Source organism: Petromyzon marinus, unplaced genomic scaffold (assembly GCF_048934315.1).
Source record: "Petromyzon marinus isolate PM22_M1 ecotype Great Lakes invasive population unplaced genomic scaffold, UKy_Petmar_22M1.pri1.0 PM_G_Scaffold_44, whole genome shotgun sequence".
Classification (NCBI taxonomy): Eukaryota; Metazoa; Chordata; class Hyperoartia; order Petromyzontiformes; family Petromyzontidae; genus Petromyzon; species Petromyzon marinus.
This window is the reverse complement of record NW_027422996.1, coordinates 1,239,980-1,253,565: the sequence shown is the minus strand read 5'-3', so window position 1 is coordinate 1,253,565 and position 13,586 is coordinate 1,239,980. Positions and strand designations below refer to the sequence as shown.

At 50.5% G+C, this 13,586-nt stretch overlaps 1 long non-coding RNA gene across 1 annotated transcript; it reads left to right on the top strand.

The window, feature by feature from the left end:
• The first annotated feature begins 474 nt into the window (after positions 1-474).
• LOC142917250 (uncharacterized) lies at positions 475-6,519 on the top strand. The gene is made up of 3 exons (XR_012936949.1): positions 475-529; positions 831-896; positions 6,246-6,519. It is a non-coding gene; the product is annotated as an uncharacterized LOC142917250 (long non-coding RNA).
• Positions 6,520-13,586: the final 7,067 nt, after the last annotated feature.

Here is a 13,586-nt window from a genome sequence, read left to right as displayed (position 1 = left end):
ATCATTGGAAAGATTTGATAAACCATTTCAGTTCTTAATTGATTGTGCACGCTTACAGTGGCTTTCAGACAGCATACATTATAAAAAAAATTTCGTCTCCCCCCTCCTCTTTTAAAAAAATATAGATGGACTAGTCCTGGGCAAACTGCCAAATCGCTGCGCGTGGCGCTAACGGGTTTTTTATAAATAAATAAATGCGCCGTTTAAAAATAAATTTATGCAAACCAACACACCTGAAGATGACCGTTTGAGTTATGGTCGAAACGTCATGAGAATTTTTTTATTGTTTTATATATATTTTATTATTTCGTTGTTTCTCTTCAACGTGACTTTACCGAAAAAACTAAGAATATGAATTACTGCAGTCACGAAAGCTTTAAATCAAAATATAATTTATTCAGTTAGAGAGCCGCTCATTATGGGAGGGGCGTATCTCTTACCCCGGAAGTTACGTCATGTTACCTGCTTACACGCGTGACGTCGCGAGGTAACAGGAGGCCGCCGATCCGCGCTTGCACTGAAATCCGAGGTGAGAAATTCTCATGGTGGTGGTGGTCGTTGTGGTGGTGGTTGTGGTTGTTGTTTACCAAGGTAGAGCCTCTCTCTCTCGTAGGGATGTCAGTTGAGTAGCAGCGAGCATGGGAATCGATGTCCAGGTTGGAACTTTAAAACGCGGGGCCTAGCCATGCGGGGCCTTGCCTCCTGCCCTCGCCTGATTGCATTCACTTTAATTATCTCACTTAAGTTTAATTTGTCTTCACCCGGCTCGCCACTTTGTAACTTTGTTTTATTGTCAATATTCACGCAGTTTTTATTTTCTTTTTCACCAGGCCAAGCCCGCGTGAGCTGCTATACCGCTCTTGTTATCAGAAGCGACCTGCCCACAACAACACAAGGTGAGGCTTTGTCAACGTGTGTGAATGTTTTGACTTAAAACTTTGGTGACTGCAGGAATTAATATTCTTGGTTCTTTCGGTAAAGTCACGTAGATAGAAAATTAAATGAAAATAACAATAAAAATAAATGTAAATAAAGCAAAAAAACTCACGTCGTTTTGATCGCAACACAAGTAGTCTTTATTTAATGTAATTGTATTATCAGTTATTGTTATTTTCTATCTACGTAACTTTACTGAAAGAAACAAGAATACGTGTGTCAATGTCTATCGGTCAAAGACGCTAAACGGAGTGACGCGCAAACTCCAAATATACAGCAGGCGTCAGGGTCGGAATCGAACCCACGACTTCCTGTATACCAGGTGAGGTAGTTAACATCACACCACGGAGAGAGACACGCAAACTCCAGTTAACCTCAGCTATGTTCATTGATCCTCAATTAATTACTTGGTGGAGTGAGGAAGCATTCATGCCAAGCAGATGAAGGTGGCCAGGCGTGATTCTAGACACGCCACCGCCTGTTTACCCAGTGACAGTGTACAGTTTGTGTTTGCAGTAACGTCTATTAACTCTGTTGAACACGGAGGTTATAGCGTAACAATAGTTTACTTTTGTTTTCCTCTGGAACTCTTTATAAGAATAGAAACAGGAAGTTAACACAGTACGCACATGCAGCTGAAATCAGAACTGTTCATCCCAGCATTTAAGGACATCTGAGCCTGGATTCACACCTCTAAGTTGCGATTGAACATTAATTTATGCATAACACAAATAGTATTGTTTTCAACACCCTTTGCTATGTCAGCTGAATTTAGCTGCAGTCACGAAAGCTTTAAATCAAAATGTATATTCATATTCTTGGTTCTTTCGGTAAAGTCACGTTGAAGGGAAACAATAAAATAATATATATAAAACAATAAAATGCATATTTTATTATATATTTGTTATTATAAAAATGTATTACAAAATATATAATAAAATAATAAAACAAAATAATACAATATATTTTATTGTTTCCCTTCAACGTGGTGCCTTCACCGAAAGAACCAAGAATATGAATCGCCGCAGTCACGAAAGCTTTAAATCAAAACTTTCTCAATCTCCGTTAAGCAACGCGAGAAACATCGTCGCCAAACCGCCGGCAACAACGTCGCCAATCCTTTACTTTGTGCACACGTCACGATGCCACGTGCACACGCGTTGTGTACACATCATGATGCCACGTGTACGCGTCACGATGCCACGTGCACACGTCACGATGCCACGTGCACACGTCACGATGCCACGTGCACACGTCACGATGCCACGTGCACACGTCACGATGCCACGTGCACACGCGTTGTGTACACGTCACGATGCCACGTGCGCGCGCGTTGTGTACACGGAACCGCCCCCATTACCCGCCGGGTAGGTGGCTACGAGTTTGCTGGAATGCTCGACGACCCTCGCCGCTCGTTCCCCGAGCTCCTTGGCCCGCCACCCAGTGGCGTGGGCTCCGTGGCGAGACCTTTGACGCCCACTTGTGCTGTGGCCGAAACGTCGTGATTTTTTATTGTTTTATTTTTTTTTACCCACGTGACTTTACCGAATAGAACCAAAGAGCGTGGATCCTCGCGGTCAACGAAAGCTTCCAATCTAGAATTGATAGCCTCTACGGGGAGGGTTTTCACCTATCTGTTAGAGCTTTTAACAGACAACGGGACAAGAAGTCACCTGATGAAGGCCGCTTGTGTTGTGGCCGAAACGTCGTAATTTTTTATTGTTTTATTTTTTTTACCTGCGTGACTTTACCGAATAGAACCAAAGAGTGTGTGGATCCTCGCGGTCACTAAATCTTCAAATCTAGAATTTTTTTGCTCGTCTGCTTCGGCACCGTCGCCGCGGTACGTCGGGACTCGCGAGCGCGCCACGCCGCCCCACGGTTTGTTATTTAGGGTCGCGTTCCTTAATATTTGTTGTTTGAGTAAGCCTCGAGATTTATTGTTTTTCCCCCAATCGTTGACGCGGTTTCAACACCATTCTCGAATTTGCGCGGCGCTCTGGTTTTGTGCGCGCGGGCGCGTCGAAGGATTATCGACTTATTTCCACGTCAGCCAAAGTTTCCACAGCCGCGTGATTTGCAACGTTCCGCGTGTACGAGCTTGTCGCCGCGATCGCACGTTTGCCGCTGCGCGATTCGTCCGAAACGCTAAAATAAACAACCGCCGGATGAACCGATAGCGCGTACATCACTCATTCGCTCACTCATCCACTAACATCCAACATCGGGGCCGGATTCGGGCGTGGGGGGGTGGCTTCAGGAGCTGCAGCCCAGGGGCCTCGTCCAGCTGAAGCGCCTCCAGAGGCGAAGTGAAAAGTGATTTCAGTTGCGCATGCTGAATTTTATTCGTCGTTAGCCTTGTAACAAAAAATATACATTTTATTTTTCTTTAACTTTGTTTTCCTTATTCTTAGCTCTTTTGGTAAAGTCACGTTGAAGGGAAACAATAAAATAATAAAATATATAAAGTCACGTTGAAGGGAAACAATAAAATAATAAAATATATATAAAGTCACGTTGAAGGGAAACAATAAAATAATACAATATATATAAAACAATAAAATATTGTTTTATATAAAACAATAAAATATTGTTTTATATATCTTTTATTGTTTCCCTTCAACGTGACTTTACCGAAAGAGCTAAGAATATGAATTACTGCAGTCACGAAAGCTTTAAATCAAAATGTTTAAACGTGTATGCAGTCGGCGGCGTTTCGGGCAATGACTCTTTTAATTGTGCGTAAAAATAAAAGGCGCGAGCGATGGGAGTTGGGGCACGATGGGAAACGCCAGCGGGGTTGACAATCTCTCTGCTGCTCGTGTTGAGGGAAGTTCGTCTGGCTGCTTTGACATTTACTGATGACGTCCGGCTGCATCAGAGGCTCAAATGGCATACATTGTCCTTGACAACAACAAAAATCCATTTCAACTTACACGTAATTATATTAATATTTCCTCCCTTGCAGGTTTGCACTCATTTTATAAAGAGACGTATATACGCACACACGTACGTGTGGGGTGAAACGTTCCCCGGGGGAATACAGGAATGCCTTCAGATGCGTCAGCTGTGATTTCACTCCATTCCCGTGTTCCACATTAAAGAGAGAGACGTCCCTGTAGGATCGTGGTGTGTGGCTGTGGACCAATCTTAGCACGCAAACTCGACAACAAAATAACACAATAAAATTCTCACGATGTTTCGGCCACAACGCAAGCGGCCGTCTTCAGGTGAAAGGTACAGACCTAACGGGACGACAGACATTGAAGCTCTGTCGTCCCGACAGTTCTGTACCTTTCACCTGAAGACGGCCGCTTGCGTTGTGGCCGAAACGTCGTGAGAATTTGATTGTGTTATTTTATTATTTTATTCTCATTCTACGTGGTGACCTTACCGAAAAAATCAAAGAAGATGAATCATTGCAGTCACGAAAGCTTTAAATCGAAATTTAAACTCGACGTTTTAATTTAGGCAGGAATTCTGGAAAGGTTGCAACAACCGGGGGAGAGTAAACCACCCCAGGTGGCTGTGGTTGCAGGCCCGTTTGATCGCCTACGCTCAACGTTACGAGAGAGAGATATAAAAAAAAGCATTGAACATTAATTCACCCGATTCCAATTGCACGCACGAGAACCCAAATTCAAACGGCCGCGGCGAACGTCGCGCACTAGCGGCACCTGGGCCCTGCGGCACGATGAGACAGATTACTTGTGGGGAGACAGCCGTCGTGTGAAACCGATCTTAGAAAACCTCGCAAAGAGGGCACCACCACAACGCGCCCCGCCGAGGCGTTCACGAGCGGCTTCGCGTCGCGACGCGCGTTGTTGTTGATTGTGCGGTTGTTGTTGTTGATTGTGCGGTTGTTGTTGATTGTGCGGTTGTTGTTGATTGTGCGTTTGTTGTTGTTGTTGATTGTGCGGCTGTGGTTGGGGTGGTGACGTCGCCGTGCTCCTGGCGAAGGGGAGCGGTGGTGTAGCAGTCAGCGCGCTGCGCTACGAACCTGCCAACCCGAGTTCGATTCCCGCTTGCGGCCAATGCCAGTGAATATTATTATTTTTTAATTCTAGATTTGAAGCTTTCATGACTGCAAGGATCCATACTCTTTGGTTATATTCGGTAAAGTCACGTAGGCAAAAAATAAAATAACAAAATAAAATAACATTATTATCCGAACCGGGAACCTGTACTTTTCCCAGGTCCCGGTTCGGATAAAAAAAAGGGGCTTAAGGCCATCCTCCTAAAACGCCTAACTTGGCGATCATGGTATTGTTGTATATCTGGAGGTGAGTTGCCCTGAACCGCCCATGTGCACGGCGAAGGCTTATTATTATGTAACACATTTTCTGCATCTCGCAAGGCAGGGTACTGCTGTTGTGCGACGGGCAAATTCTTCAACGGGACACCTGTCAGGTGATTTACTTATTTTTTGAGGCTGGCATACATACGGGCACAAGCACAACGCTATTTAAGACGGGCAGTTCAGGGCGAAAATGTTTCCATAAATTACAGGCACCACACTGTGAATATGCAAAGCGCGGCCTATACCACACGTACAATTGACATACTTTCCAGTTGCTTATTTAGTGATTTAAAATATAATCAGTTGAGCGTAGCGGCGTATACGCAGCTTACACAAAGTGATGCCAGAGTTTCATGGGAAATTCTCTGCGGTCTTTGCCAAAGGTGGAGGCAGTTCACGACTTACATTGGCCACAGCTGAAAGGCTACAACGGGGTGACCCTGTTACGTGTAAGATTGGCCTGCGATTAAATTTAAACATCATAAATAAATCAACGATCAAATTCACTGCTGGATGAAGGCCTCAAGCCACCGCCACCACTTCTCACGATTGTGCCGATGCAACGATCAACCCACAGCACGTGAGCTGATTTCATCATCTTCTTTGGTTCTTTCGGTAAAGTCACGTAGAATGAGAATAAAGTAATTAAATAAAACAATAAAATTCTCACGACGTTTCGGCCACAACACAAGTGGCCTTCTTCAGGTGAAAGGAACAAATATGTCGGGACAGAGCTGCAATGAACGCTGCTAAGCTTCGCAACGTCTTTTAAGCCGGTTGAGAGAAGTGAGGCACCTTGGCAAAGGGGTTTACTTATCAAACAGGAGAATTTAGCATTGAAACAGTTGAGGGATTAGCTTGTGACTGGTCACAGAAACAGGTATCTTAAAGTGATTTCATCACCTTTATTATGAATGATTTCATCGCTTCGGCTCCACTCGGAGGCATCTCGTTTCTTGGCTTCCACTCCGTCAAGTGTCCTTGAATGTTGGTCATGAAACCCTTCCAGTGATGTGTCCTGGGGAAGCTCTACCAGCTCCGCCTCTTGATGGAGCATAGCGGAGAGAACCGCGGCTACGCGTTCGCTACCTACGCGACGCTCGCCCAAGCCACGGATGCCGTCAAGAAACTCAACAAATTAGAGATCCGTCCCGGACGCCATGCGTCGTCTGTCTCTGTGTGTGGTGTGTGGTGTGTGTGTGTGGGGTGTGTGTGTGTGTGTAGGGTGTGTGTATGTGGGGTGTGTATGGTGTGTGTGTGTGGGGTGTGTGTGTGGCGTGTGTGGTGTGTGTGTGGGGTGTGTGTGTAGGGTGTGTGTGTGGGGTGTGTGTGTGTGTGTAGGATGTGTGTGTGGGGGGTGTGTGTGTGTGGGGTGTGTGTGTGTGTGGGGGGTGTGTGTGTGTGGGGGGGGGTGTTGTGTGGGGTGTGTGTGTGGTGTGTGTGTGTGTGGGGTGTGTGTGTGTGGGGTGTGTGTGTGTGGGGGGTGTGTGGGGTGTGTGTGTGTGGAGGGGGTGTTGTGTGGGGTGTGTGTGTGGTGTGTGTGTGTGTGTGGGGTGTGTGTGTGTGGGGTGTGTGTGTGTGGGGGGTGTGTGGGGTGTGTGTGTGTAGGGTGTGTGTGGTGTGTGTGTAGGGTGTGTGTGTAGGGTGTGTGTGTGTAGGGTGTGTGTGTGGGGTGTGTGTGTGTGGGGTGTGTGTGTGGTGTGTGTGTGGGGTGTGTGTGTGGGGTGTGTGTGGGGGGTGTGTGTGTGTGGGGTGTGTGTGGGGTGTGTGTGTGTGGGGGGGGGGGTGTGTGTGTGGGGTGTGTGTGTGTGGGGTGTGTGTGTGAGGTGTGTGTGAGGTGTGTGTGTGTGAGGGGTGTGTGTGTGGGGTGTGTGGTGTGTGTGTGGGGTGTGTGTGTGGTGTGTGTGTGTGGGGTGTGTAGTGTGTGTGGGGTGTGTGGTGTGTGTGTGTGTGGTGTGTGTGGGGGGTGTGTGTGTATGTGTGGGGGGTGTGTGTGTGTGGGGGGTGTGTGTGTGGGGTGTGTGTGTGTGGGGGGTGTGTGTGTGTGGGGTATGTGTGTGTGTGGGGTGTGTGTGTGTGTGGGGGGTGTGTGTGTGTGTGGGGTGTGTGTGTGTGGGGTGTGTGTGTGAGGTGTGTGTGAGGTGTGTGTGTGTGTGAGGGGTGTGTGTGTGGGGTGTGTGGTGTGTGTGTGGGGTGTGTGTGTGGTGTGTGTGTGTGGGGTGTGTGGTGTGTGTGTGTGGGGTGTGTGTGGTGTGTGTGGGGGGTGTGTGTGTATGTGTGGGGGGTGTGTGTGTGTGGGGGGTGTGTGTGTGGGGTGTGTGTGTGTGGGGGGTGTGTGTGTGTGGGGTATGTGTGTGTGTGGGGTGTGTGTGTGTGGGGTGTGTGTGTGTGGGCTGTGTGGCTGGGTGTGTGGGCTGTGTGTGTGGCTGTGTGTGTGGGCTGTGTGTGTATGCTGTGTGTGTGCTGTGTGTGTGTGTATGCTGTGTGCAGGTTGTGTGTGTATGCTGTGTGCGGGTTGTGTGTGTGGGCTGTGTGTATGCTGTGTGTGTAGGCTGTGTGTGGGTTGTGTGTGTGGGCTGTGTCTATGCTGTGTGTGTGCATGTGCTGTGTGCGTGTATTCTGTGTGTGCTACATGTTGTGTGACGTGTGTGTGTTGTAGGCTGTGTGTGTGTCTATGCTGTGTGTGTGTCTATGCTGTGTGTGTGTCTATGCTGTGTGTGTCTGTGTGTGTGTCTGTGTGTGTCTGCGTGTGTGTGTCAGTGTGGGGAGCGGTGGTGTAGCGGTTAGCGCTACGCTGCGCTATGAACCCGGCGAACCAGGTTCGATTCCCGCTCACGGCCAACACCGGTGACGACTATCTTAACCGGTCCTGGGCTCCCTCCTAGATCGACTCAGCCTCAAATGAGTACCTGGTGCGGTGTGTGGTAAACATCGCCACTGGGGAGACAAAGGCGGTCGGGCGTGGTGCTGGCCACCCACCCCCTCGTGTACCGTTCCGGCCTTCATAGGTGCTCGCTAACAGCACTTGCCCCTACAGGTTTTAAACAACTGTGGTACGACTTTGAACGCGAGTTGTATCTTTCTCTCTTTATCTATATATATTAAGCCAGTCTTAATGTTTGTAGCGATGGCACATGCATGAATTGTTGATACCCCCCCACCAGCCTCCACCTAGCCCCCCCCTCTCCTCCCCAAGCCCCCCCCAAGCCCCCCCCTCCCCGCTCCCCCCCGTCTTTCGTGCTGTCACTTTGTGCTGATGGAGTAAAAATATGAAACTGAAAATGGAGCCGAGACTCGCGTTTAGTTGATGGGGTGGGTGGCGTGGGTGGGTGGTTGAGTGGGTGAGTGAGTGGACGAGTGGATGGGTGGGTGGGTCGGTCGGTGGGTGGGTGAGTGGGTGATTGTATGGGTGAGTGGATGGGTGAGTGGATGGGTGAGTGGGTGCATGGGTGAGTGAGTGACTGAGTAGGTGGGTGAGTGACTGAGTGAGTGGGTGAGTGACTGAGTGGGTGAGTGACTGAGTGAGTGGGTGAGTGACTGAGTGAGTGGGTGAGTAACTGAGTGAGTGACTGAGTGAGTGGGTGAGTGACTGAGTGAGTGGGTGAGTGACTGAGTGAGTGGGTGAGTGACTGAGTGGGTGAGTGAGTGGGTGGATGGGTGAGTGGGTGGATGGGTGGGTGAGTGAGTGGGTGGATGGGTGAGTGACTGAGTGGGTGACTGGGTGAGTGACTGGGTGGGTGAGCGAGTGAGTGGGTGGGTGAGTGACTGAATGAGTGGGTGAGTGACTGAGTGAGTGGGTGGGTGACTGAGTGAGTGGGTGAGTGAGTGGGTGAGTGGGTGAGTGACTGAGTGACTGAGTGAGTGGGTGAGTGACTGAGTGAGTGGGTGAGTGACTGAGTGACTGAGTGAATGGGTGAGTGGGTGAGTGACTGAGTGAGTGGGTGAGTGACTGAGTGACTGAGTGAATGGGTGAGTGGGTGAGTGACTGAGTGAGTGGGTGAGTGACTGAGTGAGTGACTGAGTGAGTGGGTGAGTGACTGAATGAGTGGGTGAGTAACTGAGTGAGTGGGTGAATGACTGAGTGAGTGGGTGAGTGACTGAGTGAGTGGGTGACTGAGTGAGTGACTGAGTGATTGGGTGAGTGACTGAATGAGTGCGTGAGTGACTGAGTGGGTGACTGAGTGAGTGACTGAGTGAGTGGGTGTGTGACTGAGTGAGTGTGTGAGTGACTGAGTGAGTGGGTGGGTGACTGAGTGGGTGAGTGACTGAGTGGGTGATTGAGTGACTGAGTGGGTGACTGAGTGGGTGAGTGACTGAGTGGGTGGGTGACTGAGTGAGTGGGTGGATGGGTGAGTGACTGAGTGGGTGACTGGGTGAGTGACTGGGTGGGTGAGTGACTGAATGAGTGGGTGAGTGACTGAGTGAGTGGGTGGGTGACTGAGTGAGTGGGTGAGTGAGTGGGTGAGTGGGTGAGTGACTGAGTGACTGAGTGAGTGGGTGAGTGACTGAGTGAGTGGGTGAGTGACTGAGTGACTGAGTGAATGGGTGAGTGGGTGAGTGACTGAGTGAGTGGGTGAGTGACTGAGTGACTGAGTGAATGGGTGAGTGGGTGAGTGACTGAGTGAGTGGGTGAGTGACTGAGTGAGTGACTGAGTGAGTGGGTGAGTGACTGAATGAGTGGGTGAGTAACTGAGTGAGTGGGTGAATGACTGAGTGAGTGGGTGAGTGACTGAGTGAGTGGGTGACTGAGTGAGTGACTGAGTGATTGGGTGAGTGACTGAATGAGTGCGTGAGTGACTGAGTGGGTGACTGAGTGAGTGACTGAGTGAGTGGGTGTGTGACTGAGTGAGTGTGTGAGTGACTGAGTGAGTGGGTGGGTGACTGAGTGGGTGAGTGACTGAGTGGGTGATTGAGTGACTGAGTGGGTGACTGAGTGGGTGAGTGACTGAGTGGGTGGGTGACTGAGTGAGTGGGTGAGTGAGTGGGTGGGTGGGTGACTGAGTGAGTGAGTGAGTGACTAAGTGAGTGGGTGGGTGACTGAGTGAGTGGGTGAGTGACTGAATGAGTGGGAGAGTGACTGAGTGAGTGACTGAGTGAGTGGGTGAGTGACTGAGTGAGTGGGTGAGTGACTGAGTGAGTGGGTGAGTGACTGAGTGGGTGAGTGAGTGGGTGGATGGGTGAGTGGGTGGATGGGTGGGTGAGTGAGTGGGTGGATGGGTGAGTGACTGAGTGGGTGACTGGGTGAGTGACTGGGTGGGTGAGCAAGTGAGTGGGTGGGTGAGTGACTGAATGAGTGGGTGAGTGACTGAGTGAGTGGGTGGGTGACTGAGTGAGTGGGTGAGTGAGTGGGTGAGTGACTGAGTGACTGAGTGAGTGGGTGAGTGACTGAGTGAGTGGGTGAGTGACTGAGTGACTGAGTGAATGGGTGAGTGGGTGAGTGACTGAGTGAGTGGGTGAGTGACTGAGTGACTGAGTGAATGGGTGAGTGGGTGAGTGACTGAGTGAGTGGGTGAGTGACTGAGTGAGTGACTGAGTGAGTGGGTGAGTGACTGAATGAGTGGGTGAGTAACTGAGTGAGTGGGTGAATGACTGAGTGAGTGGGTGAGTGACTGAGTGAGTGGGTGACTGAGTGAGTGACTGAGTGATTGGGTGAGTGACTGAATGAGTGCGTGAGTGACTGAGTGGGTGACTGAGTGAGTGACTGAGTGAGTGGGTGTGTGACTGAGTGAGTGTGTGAGTGACTGAGTGAGTGGGTGGGTGACTGAGTGGGTGAGTGACTGAGTGGGTGATTGAGTGACTGAGTGGGTGACTGAGTGGGTGAGTGACTGAGTGGGTGGGTGACTGAGTGAGTGGGTGAGTGGGTGGATGGGTGAGTGACTGAGTGGGTGACTGGGTGAGTGACTGGGTGGGTGAGCGAGTGAGTGGGTGGGTGAGTGACTGAATGAGTGGGTGAGTGACTGAGTGAGTGGGTGGGTGACTGAGTGAGTGGGTGAGTGAGTGGGTGAGTGGGTGAGTGACTGAGTGACTGAGTGAGTGGGTGAGTGACTGAGTGAGTGGGTGAGTGACTGAGTGACTGAGTGAATGGGTGAGTGGGTGAGTGACTGAGTGAGTGGGTGAGTGACTGAGTGAATGGGTGAGTGGGTGAGTGACTGAGTGAGTGGGTGAGTGACTGAGTGAGTGACTGAGTGAGTGGGTGAGTGACTGAATGAGTGGGTGAGTAACTGAGTGAGTGGGTGAATGACTGAGTGAGTGGGTGAGTGACTGAGTGAGTGGGTGACTGAGTGAGTGACTGAGTGATTGGGTGAGTGACTGAATGAGTGCGTGAGTGACTGAGTGGGTGACTGAGTGAGTGACTGAGTGAGTGGGTGTGTGACTGAGTGAGTGTGTGAGTGACTGAGTGAGTGGGTGGGTGACTGAGTGGGTGAGTGACTGAGTGGGTGATTGAGTGACTGAGTGGGTGACTGAGTGGGTGAGTGACTGAGTGGGTGGGTGACTGAGTGAGTGGGTGAGTGAGTGGGTGGGTGGGTGACTGAGTGAGTGAGTGACTAAGTGAGTGAGTGGGTGACTGAGTGAGTGGGTGAGTGACTGAATGAGTGGGAGAGTGACTGAGTGAGTGACTGAGTAAGTGGGTGGGTGAGTGAGTGGGTGAGTGAGTGACTGAGTGAGTGGGTGGGTGACTGAGTGAGTGGGTGAGTGACTGAATGAGTGGGTGAGTGAGTGACTGAGTGAGTGGGTGAGTGACTGAGTGAGTGGGTGGGTGGGTGACTGAGTGAGTGGGTGGGTGACTGAGTGAGTGGGTGAGTGAGTGACTGAGTGAGTGGGTGAGTGACTGAATGAGTGGGTGAGTGACTGAATGAGTGGGTGGGTGACTCAGTGGGTGAGTGACTGAGTGGGTGATTGAGTGACTGAGTGGGTGACTGAGTGGGTGGGTGACTGAGTGAGTGAGTGACTGAGTAAGTGGGTGGGTGAGTGAGTGAGTGGGTGAGTGAGTGGGTGAGTGACTGAGTGAGTGGGTGAGTGACTGAGTGAGTGGGTGAGTGAGTGAGTGACTGAGTGGGTGACTGAGTGAGTGGGTGAGTGACTGAGTGGGTGAGTGACTGAGTGGGTGACTGAGTGAGTGAGTGATTGGGTGAGTGAGTGACTGAGTGGGTGAGTGAGTGACTGAGTGGGTGAGTGGGTGACTGAGTGAGTGGGTGAGTGAGTGACTGAGTGAGGTGGGTGACTGAGTGAGTGGGTGAGTGACTGAATGGGTGACTGAGTGAGTGGGTGAGTGAGTGGGTGGGTGAGTGAGTGAGTGGGTGAGTGAGTGACTGAGTGAGTGGGTGGGTGACTGAGTGAGTGGGTGAGTGACTGAGTGACTGAGTGGGTGACTGAGTGGGTGAGTGGGTGACTAAGTGAGTGGGTGGGTGACTGAGTGAGTGGGTGAGTGACTGAGTGGGTGACTGAGTGGGTGAGTGGGTGACTGAGTGAGTGGGTGAGTGACTGAGTGAGTGGGTGGGTGACTGAGTGAGTGGGTGGGTGACTGAGTGGGTGAGTGACTGAGTGAGTGGGTGACTGAGTTGGTGACTGAGTGAGTGACTGAGTAAGTGGGTGGGTGAGTGAGTGAGTGACTGAGTGGGTGAGTGACTGAGTGAGTGGGTGAGTGACTAAGTGAGTGCGTGAGTGACTGAGTGGATGAGTGGGTGAGTGAGTGAGTGGGTGACTGAGTGAGTGGGTGAGTGAGTGGGTGGGTGAGTGAGTGAGTGGGTGAGTGAGTGACTGAGTGAGTGGGTGGGTGACTGAGTGAGTGGGTGAGTGACTGAGTGACTGAGTGGGTGACTGAGTGGGTGAGTGGGTGACTAAGTGAGTGGGTGGGTGACTGAGTGAGTGGGTGAGTGACTGAGTGGGTGACTGAGTGGGTGAGTGGGTGACTGAGTGAGTGGGTGAGTGACTGAGTGAGTGGGTGGGTGACTGAGTGAGTGGGTGGGTGACTGAGTGGGTGAGTGACTGAGTGAGTGGGTGACTGAGTTGGTGACTGAGTGAGTGACTGAGTAAGTGGGTGGGTGAGTGAGTGAGTGACTGAGTGGGTGAGTGACTGAGTGAGTGGGTGAGTGACTAAGTGAGTGCGTGAGTGACTGAGTGGATGAGTGGGTGAGTGAGTGAGTGGGAGAGTGATGGGTTGTTGATTCAACGCTTAGCCGATCCCACGCGTGGACGATTCTACGGGTTATAGATTCACTCCTTGTTGATTCCACTCAGTATCGATTCCATTCGTCATAGATTCTATGATTTATAGATGCGATTTATTGAACATTTGATTGAAGAATCGATCCGCGCGTGTCTGTACTAGATATCACGGTTATTGGATGTA